The sequence below is a fragment of the Colossoma macropomum genome, unplaced genomic scaffold (assembly GCF_904425465.1).
Source record: "Colossoma macropomum unplaced genomic scaffold, Colossoma_macropomum, whole genome shotgun sequence".
Classification (NCBI taxonomy): Eukaryota; Metazoa; Chordata; class Actinopteri; order Characiformes; family Serrasalmidae; genus Colossoma; species Colossoma macropomum.
Genome location: NW_023494787.1, coordinates 22733786 through 22748884, shown reverse-complemented (window position 1 = coordinate 22748884; position 15099 = coordinate 22733786). Strand labels below are relative to the sequence as shown.

The following is a 15099-nucleotide window of genomic DNA, read 5'->3' as shown; positions in this document are numbered from 1 at the left end:
AGTAGACCTCTGTGAGGGAATGCCTCTGTCCCTCAGTGCTAACCAGATTTTCTCTTCAATTAGCTGCTAGACCTGCTAGGAAGCACTCCTAACTAGAGAAATCACGCAGTACAGCAGGTACAAAACCCACACAAAACTACTCTGGTGCATTCTGTTCATTTGGCAACAGACAGTGACAAGCTGCAGAAACTCACAAGCTCATTTCCATCTGCTTGGTTTGAAACTTTGCTGCTTCTATCCTATCAGCTTCTTCCAAAAGATGACCAAAATTCTTTCCAAAAACGCCACCGATGTATCGATCATTCACACCTAGTACTGGTGCTCCTCGTTTCCGTCACTAGCTGGACCATGCCCACAGTTAATCACAGTGTGGTCAGGTCTGGCTAAACCATGAATAAATGAAAATACTCTATAGGGTTACAGTACCACTGAGCCCTTCTCTGAAAGGCTGCACAAGGTTAAAGAACCAGCGGATGCAAGTAATACCAGCACACAGAAATGTACAGCACTGTGGAGGTAAGAATCATGAGGAACTCTGAACATTTCTAGGATGTACTATTTGATATTTTGACCCCTTTATCAACACAATCAACATTTTCCCTGGCACTGGATATTAAAGGGGAATTCCACTGAACATAAATCAGTCGCTGAGACATAAACAAAGTCGTTCAGAGTTTTCTTATGTGAAATGGTCCGTCATAGCGAAACTTACTGTCTGTTATTTCTTTACAGTGGTGGTGATAAAAACCAGGAGTCACAATGTCTAAAACACAAAATGTAGCAAATTTTATTTACTATCCAAAACAATCAGTGAATCTACAGGTCTTCTTGCTTTTATATGTAATGTCGATAACAGTTAAAAACTTATACAGATGAAAAATATGTTTTCTCTGGGGGCTATTTTGCCTCACAAATGTACCTTTCTATCATGAATGGACTGCAAAAATAAATATATAAATAAATAAATAAATCACATTTTTGGCCAAAATCTTCTCAAAACGTTCACAAACAATGGTTCATGCATCAGGCAGGATATTCCTAACAATGTCATACAATATCTTTGTTACTTTTAAACAATCCAGATGTCCCGTCACCACCACTGCCAACAACTGAGACTCTGTATGCTCTGTATTGTGACTATCAAACTACTCTACTCTGCAATAGTAAATGCAAACTTCTGATATTTCAATAACTCTTTAGCATGTTAATGTGCAAGTAGTTCTAGTAATTTTGGCGACTAGGTACCTTATTTTCTATACTTTTTGAAGTTTGTTCTTGGAGTGTAATGATACAAATATTTCACAATTTTCGAATCAGGTCAAGATCCGATTCAACTTTTGTTAAAGTAAGCCCCAAAAATCCCAACCTTTCGAACTTACAAACAACTTCAGAAACAAAGCCCTTCTGAGGGTTTGTGTGTTCATAGCATAAGCTACTACTTCAACAGCATCACAGACCACTAACAGTGGTTACTGCTTGGGGGAGACTGAGGGGTATACCAGTGATACAGTTCTGCAGTGTTTCCAATGTTTATTTTATCAATTTTTCAACACTGTATTAAATTTGTATGTTTGCTATTCTTTCATTCAGATAGTGTCTCTTCTTCAGTACAGGGTCCACACCTGGCTATAGATCTATACAATAGGAGAAGGGGGGGTGAGGAGAAGAAGAAGAAGAAGAAGAAGAAGAAGAAGAAGAAGAAGAAGAAGAAGAAGAAGAAGAAGAAGAAGAAGAAGAAGAAGAAGAAGAAGAAGAAGAAGAACAACAACAACAACAACAACAACAACAACAACAAGAACAAGAACAAGAACAAGAACAAGAACAAGAAGAAGAAGAAGAAGAAGAAGAAGAAGAAAAAGACGAAGAAGAAGAAGAAGAAAAAGAAGAAGAAGAAGAAGAAGAAGAAGAAGAAGAAGAAAAAGAAGAAGAAGAAGAAAAAGAAAAAGAAAAAGACGAAGAAGAAGAAAAAGAAAAAGAAGAAGAAGAAAATATCATTTCCTACAACAGAATATCTACTGGCCCACTAACACAGTTCCCACTGCACTGTGATGCTCTGGGTTGGAAAAAAGAGTCGTGAATGTGCACAAATATGCACAACGGTGAGACAAATTTCAACACGGGACTTTCTAAAAGTAAGGGGAATCCCATGATTTTACAGCTGAAGTGCCAAGACAAGACACAATCTACCTTACCTAGATTAAAGAAGAGTGTCCTAATGAAACCACACAAATGCAAAAGCAAACCTACAGAGGAAAACTACAGACATGACTAATCTACCTGCAGTGAGGGCACCATCACCCCAACACCAGGGCTATGAAAGGAACTGCGAGAGAAAACTCTGATTAGACTGGTTAGGACACCAGATGACAAATTTAGAAGCTGGTACAAGTTAGCCAGTTGTTTGTCCATTGTTAACTTTTTGCTTGCCAGAATATTTCTTTGTAGCCAGGAAGGGAAACTATGAGCTATTTCCTTTATGAAGAGGCACAAACACTACATTACTGCTCCCTGCTGAACTGCTTTCCAAGATCTAGTTTATTTGCAGTAATATGACCTACACACACAAAAGGAGGAACCGCAAGTTAAAGCCTTTACAATAGTGCACTGTTTTGATTACTTGTCCAGAAAAAAAAAAACCCTTGAAACAATGGCACAATGATATTTTTGATTAAAATAATAATAAACAAAAACAAACACAATGTGAAAACAAAACCCTGGACCTGCTTGCAAGCCCAGGAGTTTAGAATCCATAAACTTCTGTATGTGGCTTTGGACACTGTTGATGAAGCTGAAGTCAGTCTAAGCGAGAATTAGACTCCTGTGTCTTTAAAAAAAAGCAGCGAGTCACAATATCTTTTTTTCTTTCTTTCTGTTTTTTTTTTTAAACCCAGGGTACCCAGTGGAGTCAAAATGCGAGAGAGCCAGTCTAAGCCGGTTTGTAACCTCAGGGTATGGAATTATCTCTTAATATGTAGCCGTTAGTGGTCAGGACGTCACACGAAGACAGAGAAAAAGAGAGAGAGGGAGAGGGAGAGGGAGGGAGAGAGAGAGAGAGAGAGAGGAAAGAAAGAGAGAGTGACGTGGGTAAAGGGGTAAGGGGAGGGGCATGAAGCTCCTGTGCTTTCAGGGCAGCAAGAGGAAAATGTACTTCTTGCGAGACGCTGAATCTAAAACCTGGCACCTTGACAAGAAGGCTCATTGCGGAACTTCAGACCACAGGGTGGGGCATACGTTGTTTAAACAAAAGGAAAAAATGCTGGAACTTGAGCCATCTGGAGAGACTGAGGTAGCACAGAGATTTTAAAATGGGGCTGATCTGGGCAGGAGGGAAGGAGAGTACACTGAAGGGAACAAAGAGTGTGACATGTTTAAAGCAGGAATAAGCGGATGCAACCAAATGTACAAAACGACATACATGACTCGATGTACATATCTATTAATCAAAAGCACAGCATCAGTTCACCTTGCGCGTTTTTACACTAATAATGGTCTATCAAGTTGAACTGAAATCTGATGAGAAATCTCTCTGAACCTCAAAGTAGTAGATGTAGAGACACACACATGCTGGGAAAACAACATCACTCCACCAGGAGCAGGAGAATGAAGCGATGGACTGCACAGGAGACACACAGCTATACAGATATTCATATTTCAGTTGCATTCCACACTGTGAGAAACAAACATCCTGTGCAGACACATTTTTCATTCATCAAGGTACAAACAATGTAAATGAACTTTTAAAAGGTACAACTGTTCCAACTGTGTACCTAAGTTTTTCCCAAGTGAGAAATACATATATACATACATATTTGTACCTTATGTTTTAAAACAGAACAATAAAATAGAAAGGCTGGAGATGAGACGAGGAGTGTGGAGTCAATACAACTTAGAAAATATAATTTCAATGGATTATAGTACAGTTACGTTCCATGACTAAAGGTACTGAGATGTTCCCTTGAGAATACCACCCCAGTGACAACAGGGGTACTGCCTCAGTGACAGTTGCGTACCTTTTTTATCTGAGAGTGCACCATCAACAGAACGCGTATTACACACACTATTAAAATCGAATGATCAAGAAAACTAAGAAACAAAGCTTTAAACAGAATTTTATGTGTTGAGGGAGGTGGGGTGAAAGCTTCTTGCACTTAATATGACTAGTAAGACTAGTAAGACACAGTCTAAGATTATGGCAACTGGGAATTAGACCCTGTACCTGTGCAGGTAAAGATGGTACCCTTTTGTCTAAAGAAAAAAGTTCCGTCCTCACTCGTGATCCAGAACACGTACTACTAGAAATGCACAATATTGGTGTCAGCAGATATTTTCTGAAGTCAAGCGCTTTGTACTACAGCAGCAATAAGGATGGCCGATATAGCAAAATATAACAACACTTTCAGACATTCTTGCGATACAGAGCATAAGACGTTTTTAAGGTTTGTGAATAACTGAAATTGTCAAAATGCAGCAGTTACCAATGTGTCACCTTTAACAAAGGCTACGGAAAACACAGCATACAATGATTTTTTTGTATCCAACATTTATAAAAAATAAACTATTTAAAGCTACACTACGTACATTTTACGGATTTGGAGACCTCTCTGGTGGAAATGTGTAATTGCGTGAAACATGAAGAAAACTTTCTAACATCGGTTGTGCTTCTGGCCACTTCCCCATGCAGATGAACCTAAAGAATGCGAGAAAGAGCATTCAAAGTGAACTCATTCAAAGCTTGGTGAAAGACATGTCATCTACTGTCTTCATATCTTCATTGGTGAAATGTTGATTTTGCATTGCATTACCTAAACATTGGGCTAAACCTTGTCTTTGAGTCTGTGCATGTGAGACTAATAAGACATGATGCGGTCCGAAAAACCCCAGCGAAATCCGACTTGGCCCCTTTGACTTTCAAACGATTATCTCAGGCCTCACAGGGTGACTTGCAGTAGCACGAGCACAACACATTTTAGCATGTTTTTTCCCTCCTGACTTAATAATGCTACTTCTTTCAAGGTACCCATGATATTCATAGAAAATGATAATTTATCATAATATCATCGTATTACCCACCCTTAGACAGCAACATTACCACTGTACACAGACGACAGATGTCATCAGTCCAGGGGGAAAGTTTAGGGAAAAGGTCAGTAGACCTTTGAGATGATGGACTGATGTGCAAAGAGACGCCTGAGGTGATGAGAAGATGCCAACTTTGCAAATTCACAGTAGGGAAAATGGGGAAAAGGGCAAATTAATGACAGGTCCCAGATATTAGCTAAAAACCACCCTGTGGTAAATGAGACATTAATTGGACCAATGTACCAAATGTAGAACTGCCTGATTAGTCTAAAGTATAATGTTATAAAGAGTAACGGAATGTAAGGCATGCAATAGGATCCACATCACAAAATTTAGGTATCAGAAGAGGAACAAAAGACGTTGTATAAGTCAGCACTGGTGCTTTATAGCAATACTGCCTAGTCAGCTAAAACCCAGCAAACATCTGAGCACAAATCAGCAGTGAAAGTGTCCCAGAACCAAGGCTAGCACTTTAACTGTCACAAATATCTCTCCTGAGGTCTATTACCCAGTAACAGCATGGAAAACAATGCAAAATGATTAGGTTATTATGCTGTTATAAGAGTCAGTAATAAGTCTGGAGCTTCTGGTGGATCTGTGAATGTTAGGGGGTTAGATGGGGTTGAATCTAAGAGTTCTGCTCTAGGATCAGGTTTTAATAGCTGTTACTGCATTTAATCATAGGGATGCCATCTGAACTTTTTTGAACAACCCTTTTCACGTACAGCTTACAAAAACCAAGAACGTCTGCTGGGTCATGGACACAAACAAGAACCAGAGTCAATATTCTATAAAAGTTCTGTAAAGGTCAAAAGTGGAGACCTAGAAAGACCTTCCATTGTCTGCTATGTGTGTAGGTGTGAACAAAGCTTATTCAACTTACACGTGAACAGACATTAACAAGATAAGCTACTGTGAAAGTACGTACACCTGATAAATTAACAGCAGAGTTAGAGGTGGCCATCGCAAAGCATATTTACTATACAATATGCTTTTCTGAGTATATCACAAGAACTGTTGGTACTTAAAGTTGAGCAACTTCATGTGTCATTAAACAGTGGTTTAGAAGAGGCTACAAGAAGTGGGGCCGTCAAAATCACAAGTCCAAGAGAGCATAACTGGTATTTATTGGATGAAGTGCCATACAGTTAAACACCAAATGTTTTTTTAAAAAACTTTACACTCAGTTTTCAGCAGGTGTTTTGCTGCTAAAACAGGACACAGCAATATGGGAACTGTGTGCCGATGCAAATATCCAATATTTTTCATACTTATCTGCTTATGCAGGTTTGTAAACATGTGTATAAACTGTAAATGTAAATTATAAATGCATTGCAGAAAGTAGGCAGAAACGCAATATTTACTTCTACAGAGTTACAAATGCAGGAAAATGAATAAAATCACTTGAACATTCTGCTCTTCCAGAATACAATAAATGCCATTACACATTTTTTTTTAAATATGGGTCAAATCTAAACACCTGTCCAATGTTGACTTTTTAAAAGCAAACAACAATTCAAAAACAAACATCAAGCAATTCAACTTTGTGCATCATATTTTGGCCATATTGCCCATCCCTAATACATAGTCAGTCATTGATACGTGAACAACAGGAGCCTCTAGCAATTCCAAAAAAGTTAGTACAGCATTGCTTTGTGCCTGTATTCCATATGCGTTATATCTTCTAGTCTGGTAGATTTCATATATGACCAAGTGGCCATGTTAAGCTCCCTTTCCTTTTGTTTTGATGAACCTGGTTGAGCCCCAAATCAATGCTTCTAATCTCATGCGATATGCACTGACATCTGACAATTTATGCAGCCCAATGGCAAACTTCAAATTCAGTTATTACTAAATTAACAATAACCAGACACCTGCTCTGAACAAACTAATGAATCTTTAGGTACTTCAGCTCCCAGGAATCTTCATGGCAACACATTGTGGAGCAGAAAGCTCACACCGTCTTCAAATTCACATGATTCTTCCTTGCTGTCAACTTATTTAAGTAGGCCTGTGGGTCACTACGCAGCTATCTACAGTCGAATTTTCCACTTTTCATATGTATGCATTTCTCTTCCATCATAGTAAGAGGCATATTGTGCTGTTTCCTGCTGCTGTTTATCTAGCTCAACCGTCAGGAAGGCCCTCTAATTAAACTTCACAGGGAGCCATTCATCTGGGCTGATTGTTTCTGTGTGGGGTTTAATAACGCTTCCATGAGGCCTGCTGAACACAGGCGCTCCATTCAGGTGTTAACAAGAGCAGCATAACAACACACTACTACGCAACGCAGTCAAGTAAATGAATAAGTCATTCTTATTCTCCATCATATCAGGACCACAAACAGTAAAATAGTGACGAACAGCCTGCTATTTCATACGTAGTCCCTGAATGACACAGACAGCACAATACCAGTGATAACTCAAGCCATCTAAGAATTTGTGGCATGTGTTGTATGCATGTTAGCAGAAACAGAATGGGGAGTCTGAGGTGAAATTTCATGGAGGCATCTTCAGGAGATCACGAGGAACATGATCTTCTCTGGTTTAATTATTATACAATGCAGAAGCATTGTATAGGTAAGACTGGGTCTCAGCTGTGCATTGTGTTGTCCATTGAAGGGATTTCTGATAAAAAGCAACTATTTATGCTCTTAGAGAGGAACCTGACATTTGCAGTCACTACACTGTTTGGCATGCACTGTTCTCATGTACTGACCAAACGAAGATCTTTCTCCTTCAAGCATCAAGATAATCCATAACACTGCATGCCTGATGATATGAAACAGCCCTTCTTCATTCATTATAGAATGCACATGCCACCTTTGCCAATCACAAAAAGGAAGAGAGAAGAGTGACTACTATGGACAGTCAATTGGAGACATCCTTTAGGTGAAAAAAAAACAAAAAAAAACCCATAAAAAAATTCTATGTGGACATTCAGTTCTGTGCTGAAGTCCTGAGGAGGGTAGAAATAAGAGGGGGAAAAAGAAAACATAGAATAAAACAGGAGTTTCTGGAACTGCAGAAACAGGAAAAAAATAGAATAAATAGGGAAAAAAGTACTTCTAACAACCATATAAAACCTGGTGGACCAACAAAAATGTCACCATCAAATAAAGTGTTTAAAGTATTCATCTTAGAGAGGGAGGAGAAAATCAAGCTCCACTTTTGCTTCAGATCTGAAGAAATCCATAGGTTTTTCTGTCCATCCTTCGACTGTGAGAAGACAACTCAGCGCTATGGGTCTGAAACGATGTGTAGCTGTCAGGAAGCTGTTACTGAGAAAAGATAACAGACAAAAAGAAGAAAATCTGCAAATCAAACAAAGACACTGCTAGTGTTCTTAGCTCAATGAACTGCCCACCCCAAAGTCCCCACCCCAGTAACCAACTTCTAAGACTGAACCTCTGAGGTATTAAAAACTAATCTAATAAAAAAAAAAAAGACAGCAAGTGTCCTGAAAGGAACGGAAGCTTCAATAAACAAAGTTGGACAGAGTAAATATTGAAAAAATGATAATACATGTAGTTGTTGAGGCTTCTGTGGAATGCTATATTAAATGTGTTTTCTCCTTTTTTTCTCCTGGCCACTGTGACTGGAAATTAAATAACTTAAGGGTGGTCTCTTACTTTTGCACAGTAATGTATGAGAGTGAGACTGTAGAGCCCAACGTAATAGAGATCCATGCCTTTTCAAGTGCATGGGTGCAATGTGTTAATAGGATACATGTTCCTCACAAGCTAAGTGACAAAACTTTTATAACTTGTCCATGCATCTGCCACAGAGTTATGGGACAATGGAAATGTTCTGCTGTATTACCTTAAAATTAGTTGTAAATTGAGAAGATATTTACTAGTTGCTGTGGCTATAACAACACACTGAACATGACTAGTACTATAGTTTCCCAAACACACGTATCTCTGACTAATCAACAATCACATAAACACAACAGCAGATACAATATTCTACACACATGTGCCTTTTGTGTTTTTTTTTGTTGTTTCTGTGCGAGATGAAACCCTTGTTTATCACTACACTTCACAAGCATTCATTAGCATCACACATATCAATTAGCAGCACGTGCCAGCAACCAAGAAGGCTTCTCCCCCTCAAAGGAGTTTCACTTGGGTGGATTTTGAAATAAACTTAATTTTCCTGATTAAGAGCTAATTATGATGATTTCTTGCTTCTTAAAAAGAACGCTCAAATCTATTTAACATTACCGCGGGTCACAAAATGAACACTGATTTTGAGGGGGTAACCATGAACTCCCTTCTCAAGATACAGAAGCTACAGACTTCCAGAGATACGAAAGTACATCAGCCACTTGCGGGAATGAACCACCTCCTGTTATGGTACTTCTCGCTATTTTACTAAATGTATGTTTATAAGCACAGAGCCATATAATTCTCTGCTAGTGGTAGAGAGAGACCTCCCCAAATTCTCTGACACAAACACTGAGACACATGCACAGTCTGTTTTGAAACTTATGTCCAGGTAAACACAAGCAGCCCAGGTATGCAGGTTTGTTTATTTTATTTATACTTTAGTTAAGAGTTGACCCAAATATAGGAGTAATTTTTGAATGATCATAAAAGTTTAATTACCAACTTAAAAACTCGAATGTAAATTAAAACTGCAACATACCGTAAGGAGACTTTTCTGAGGTATGACAAGCAATAACGTTTAGAAACCAATGTATAAACATGGATACGTATGTTCAAATTTAACTGTAGGTGTGTATAATGCTGTTCCTATAGTTGCCTATAAAACCAATACTTGCTCACTTTACTGCACAGATCTGCAAAGCCTTATCTCACCAAGTGAGAACAGCAACTCTCAGCTTATCAAAGTGTCAATGAATTGAACACTGTTTGACCCGGCAGTCCATTGACAGGGTTCTTTTTATCCCGCCATCACAGACAAACCAAGAGCCAAACTTGAGCACAAAACTGAAGCGGTGATGAGAGAAACACACCACTTAAGATGGTGGTACAAAGAGTGCACGGATGTTAAGAGATTGATATATGAGGACATCTGGCAGTCATATTCTTACCACTCAGAACGGACTCGGCCAGTGTTCATCTAACAAAACTTCAGACCAGGTAGTCATATTTCACTGCTATATATCTGCTAGTGCATGTTTACAGAACAAGTTGCTTTGTTGTGTCTACCAGTGATGTTTGCCAAGGGGACACGGCTAATTCTAAACACTGCCTTTTCTGACGATTTAGCAGTTTTGAAGTAAAGCCAAGGCAACTACTTTCTGGGGCCACAGTCATAGCCTACAGCTCAGCTCTAGCTGTGATTCTTTTCTGGTACATTACCTCAGCCGTCAGTAGCATGATGTGGATGTATCAACCAGACAAAGCCAAATATGGTTCAAGGTTGGGAGAAAATAAATCTCATCAAATTCCACTGACATGGTTTATATATATATATATATATATATATATATATATATATATATATATATATATATACATATATATACATACACACACACACACATACATATATATATATATATATACATACATACACACACACACATATATAAACCATGTCAGTGGAATAGGTAACAGTGTTTTAGCATAGTGGATAGAACTGTACCACCATGACATCTTCTGGTACAACACACACTTTTAGTGTTGCGCATCAGTGTTAAAATCTACATTGATAAAAATTAGGCAGCCCCCCCCAAAGTCTTCGCTCAGTGCGGTGTATTCCATCTAATCACCTGGCGACACATATCGCAAGTCTCGTGGGTTTAGCTATACCAGGCAGTCACAGGAGATAAGACGGCCATGCACCATGGAAATTAAAGAGAGCACACTGCATGAAATCCCTTCACAGGCAGTGACCACAAGCTGGGGTGCTTTGACTGAAGTGATGAATAGCTAAAAAAAACGCTAGAAAAAATAAATACAACCCTACTCCTCTATCTTCCATCTGAAGAGAGGGAGAAACAGTCCACACAAAATACCTTTGAGCAAAACAGTCAATAAGAACATTGTTTGGATCCCTCCTGAGGATGTAATACTAGTGGGGTAACCCTCAAAGTGTGCAGTAGCCTCTTTCAAAATGAGCAGGAGGGGAAAAAAAACACAACAACTATTGGCTCCCGTCTGATGTGTCTGCTGTGAAAAGGTGGTCTTAGGGACCACATAACCATGCTTTTCAGTAGCAGATGATGGGGTACTAAGGAGGACAACTACAGCCCCCTCAGCTCACTGGATATGAAAATAAATGAGAGAGTCAACAGAGACAACTGTTTGATACAAGGGCCACTCACTCAATACCAGCTGTTTTATAATGAACATTTCATTCATTACGCCAATCTATGCCCAAAATAAAAGCTTGGATACAGGAAAAAAAAGGCTGAAGTCATCAGAAAAGGCGTGAAAAGAAAGTTTCCATACTGTCTCTTTAACATGTACACAGTGTAGTAAGACAACTGGGAATTTTAATGACAAAGAGCACAGCGACAATAAGTCACCCATGACAGCACTTCATGAACATGACAGGAAGTAAAATAATAATTATAAACTCAATGTAGTTTTTGTCATAAGCTTTCAGCCTTTAGAAAGCAACTCCACACAATACAGCTGCCCCCAAAGAGAATAAACCTGAAAAGAACTGAAGTTCTCCAAAACGCACCTGCTCTTTCCTACCATGCTAGGAGTTCTTGGAGTTGAAAAGGGTACTTAAATCAAAACGTTAAGAAATTTTAATATCTGAATAAATCCCATTTAACACCAAAGCATCTCTTAAGCCTTCTAAGAATTTTCTGAATTACTGAAAGAAAGACCTGATTTATTCATTTCAACATGTGTGGAGTTTAACTACTTTACCATCCTGCTGTAGTGACATAATCAGAAATGTAAGAATAAGTCTTTTAATTTGTTTATCCATAAGTATGCTATAATATAATATAGCATGCTGACGTCCGTGTCATACCATCATCCTCTACCCTATATGCTAAAAACAAAAATGCAACTTCAGCAAGGAAATGAACTCTCTACAGCCAAGTTGGAGACGGCTGCCTCCAGAATACATACTAAAAACACACTTGGACTTGGACTTGGACTTGGACAGACTGTACAGCCTACAAATTAGGCGCCGTCTCACTTTTGACGTGTCTGCAGCACCAAGAATAATAGACTGCATATATTATTGATCAGAGTTTCTTTCCAAACGTCATCTCTACCCGTTTATCAGTGGCTCCCTGTTGGTTACGATCAATGCATGCATTCACGTTGGAATTAAATTTCAGCCTTTCCCCCTGTCAAGTGCTGGGCAGCCATTTGCGTGCATATGGAGCAAGTTGAGAGAACGTCCTCACTTACGTAAATGGCTGATGCATTTTCGGATCTTTTTTTTTTTTTCTAATTGTACAGCCATCAGCTCTGCCGTACACTACCGTGTGCCCCTCAACACAGTTCAGCAAATACCCAGTTTCTCTGCGCTCAGAACCAGCGCTGAACCTCCTGTTTAACATGAACTTCTTCCATTACGTTTCCTAGATGAATTATAAAAGGTACAATTGGTATAATTTAGGGGGGGTTCATTGTGTGTACTGCTGCACTACTGTAGCCTCAGCCCGGAGGACGCGAGGCTGGCTCTCTCTCTCTCTCTCTCTCCGCCAATCTGGCTTAAACCCCCAGAGACACGGGATGAAACAATGAAACGCTTTTCAAACAGAAAATATTGCAAATCTATGAGAATCGAGCGAAAGTATTTCTTCAATTTTCCCACATTTTCGAGTCGACTGGCTCGGACGAGAGCCGTTCGGCTTGAGGCGCTGCGCCGAAGACAGTCTGAGATCATTTTAATACTATTAGCCAGCCACTTTGAACTAACGTTCCTACGCGCTCGTCAGAAACCTCTGCGAGCCAGCAAAGCGGCCACGCTATTGTCTGGTCATTCGTCAAAATGTTTGAAAACCGTTTATCGCTGGTGCTTTCCGACAGCGTTTTAGCCTCATTGAACGCTCGCCTGTACAACTCGAGTGCTCAAATCCCGCCGCTGTACATTCAAAAATCACGTCCCGTCCCGGCTAGGCCCCGGCTGAATCCCCGGACTCACCTGACTTGCCTTCGCCCTTCAGGTTGCTCTGGATCCGGGTTCACTCGCTGATCCTGAAGCGCCGCAGTAGCTCCTCACGACCAGTCCCCGGCACCGGCAGGCAACACAAAGGCGCTGATTGGGCCTCGACAGGCGCTCATCCCCCTCGGTCTCTGCCCAGACAGACGGGTTATTGGTCGGCGGCTGTGTCGGAGACGCGCCCCTATTAAGGTGTATGTTGTTGTCTGTGTCTGGAGGGGAGGGGACAAGGAGCTCAGAAAATGATGGGAAACTAAACGGGTTGTTATGCGCGTCGTGTCAGCAGCACAAGGCGAAGCTTTACTACATGGGCAGATAAATTGGGGACAGCCATATTAACTCCCTTCTCCACGCCATCAGGGCCGATCGACTCAGTCTTTTTTAAGGAGCGCCGTCGTCTCGTCGAGGCGATTTATTTTAGCATTTTGAACGTTGTCCAAAAGCCCGAGCTACAGGCTACACTTTTACGGTCGTCTAATAAGCATCTTCTACAAAGGAACGGTAGATCGTCGTGAACTTGGTGGGATTCTTCAGTAGAGGCAGGCTGAGGAAAAAAACGAGCGTAGCAGATTATATTTCAGATTAAATCAGTGACACGCTGTAACAAATCGCAGTTATTTGCGCTAATCTTTACATTAAATAGGATAACACATGTAACTGGCGACAAAGCGGAAAGGGTTTTTTTTTTTTAAATAATAATGATGATTCAATGATGATAATGTCAACGATAATAACTGTTATTATTATTATTATTATTATTATTATTATTATTACTACGTTTTTTTTTATTTCATATTGGGCATTATAATGTTGTTTATGTTGTGGCCTACATAACACGGGCAACAATGCAAACAATGCACTCATATAGGCTTCATTGACCTATTTTATAAACTGGTTGATATCTTGATTTTGTAATTTTTTTATAGCGAACAAAAAAAAAAAAATTAAAAGGATCTTCCTAAGTAGCCTCGACTGAATTTGTTAGTACTGGCATGTAGAGGAATTTCAGGCAGACCTGTACAACACTAGCGCTGGTGTCTGGACTTCATTAAGAAAGCCTACTGGTCACATTTCGTAATCAAGCATATTTCCTAAAGCTCCTTGGCTCAGTGAGGGCTGATCTGAACGAGCCAGCGCTCTTACTTTTTGGCCATTGTCGTTTTTTACATAGGCTACATAGGTTCATTCTCAGGAAAAGATTGTCAGACCGCACGATCACGTTTTCCAGTGCTCTGCCTGATCCTACCGTTATGGTGGGCTGCTCTTTTATTAAACTTTTATTGTTTGTTAACAGCAGTGCTTACTGAGCCCTCTAGCGGTGGTGGGACGTTAGGGAGTTGAAGGTAACATCTCGCACAGAGTACATGGATGAGGCTGAAGTAAGACTACTGATTGTTCACCTGTACAACTTACACCCCCCAAAAAAGTATGTAACTTAATGGATTTAGCAAAGGTTACATCTTTTCATGTGCCTTAGAGACTTTACAAGAGGAGCATGTAACAAGACTGCCCAACACTGCTCCTCAAGATCTACCTTCCAGCACAAAAACAAAGATAAAATGAGCAGAATTTAATTAGCTACACATTTTCAACTAGAGCAGATAAAATATATGACAACCACAACATATTTTTGGAGTGTACAGACGTTTAGCGACAGCCTCTATTTACCACACCTCGCTCTAATGTTCAGATGTTCCTGAGTGCTTTTAGATTAGGCCTGGAACTAAACTCTGCAGGGTGAGGAGACCTCCAGCCGCATGGTTGGGCACCTCTGATGTAAGACTTTTGGGTAATTCTTCCAGTGCTTCCAATCAGTTGGATTTTTAAGTGCAGTATTTCCTTTGAAGTGTAAAATAGTTTCAATTCCAATTTGTTCTGCAATGTTGCTTGAACCTGATGCAGTTTTCCGTAT

At 39.8% G+C, this 15099-nt stretch overlaps 1 protein-coding gene across 2 annotated transcripts in view; it reads right to left on the bottom strand.

Moving 5' to 3' along the window:
• Positions 1 to 13315, bottom strand: part of gatad2b (GATA zinc finger domain containing 2B) — a 43681-nt gene extending 30366 nt beyond the window's left edge. The window contains exon 1 of one of the 2 annotated variants that reach the window (XM_036566476.1): positions 13170 to 13315. The gene's annotated coding sequence lies outside the window, so the exon portion shown is untranslated. The remainder of the gene's footprint in view (positions 1 to 13169) is intronic. The other variant, XM_036566477.1, reaches the window with a different exon arrangement.
• Between the last annotated feature and the right edge of the window lie 1784 nt (positions 13316 to 15099).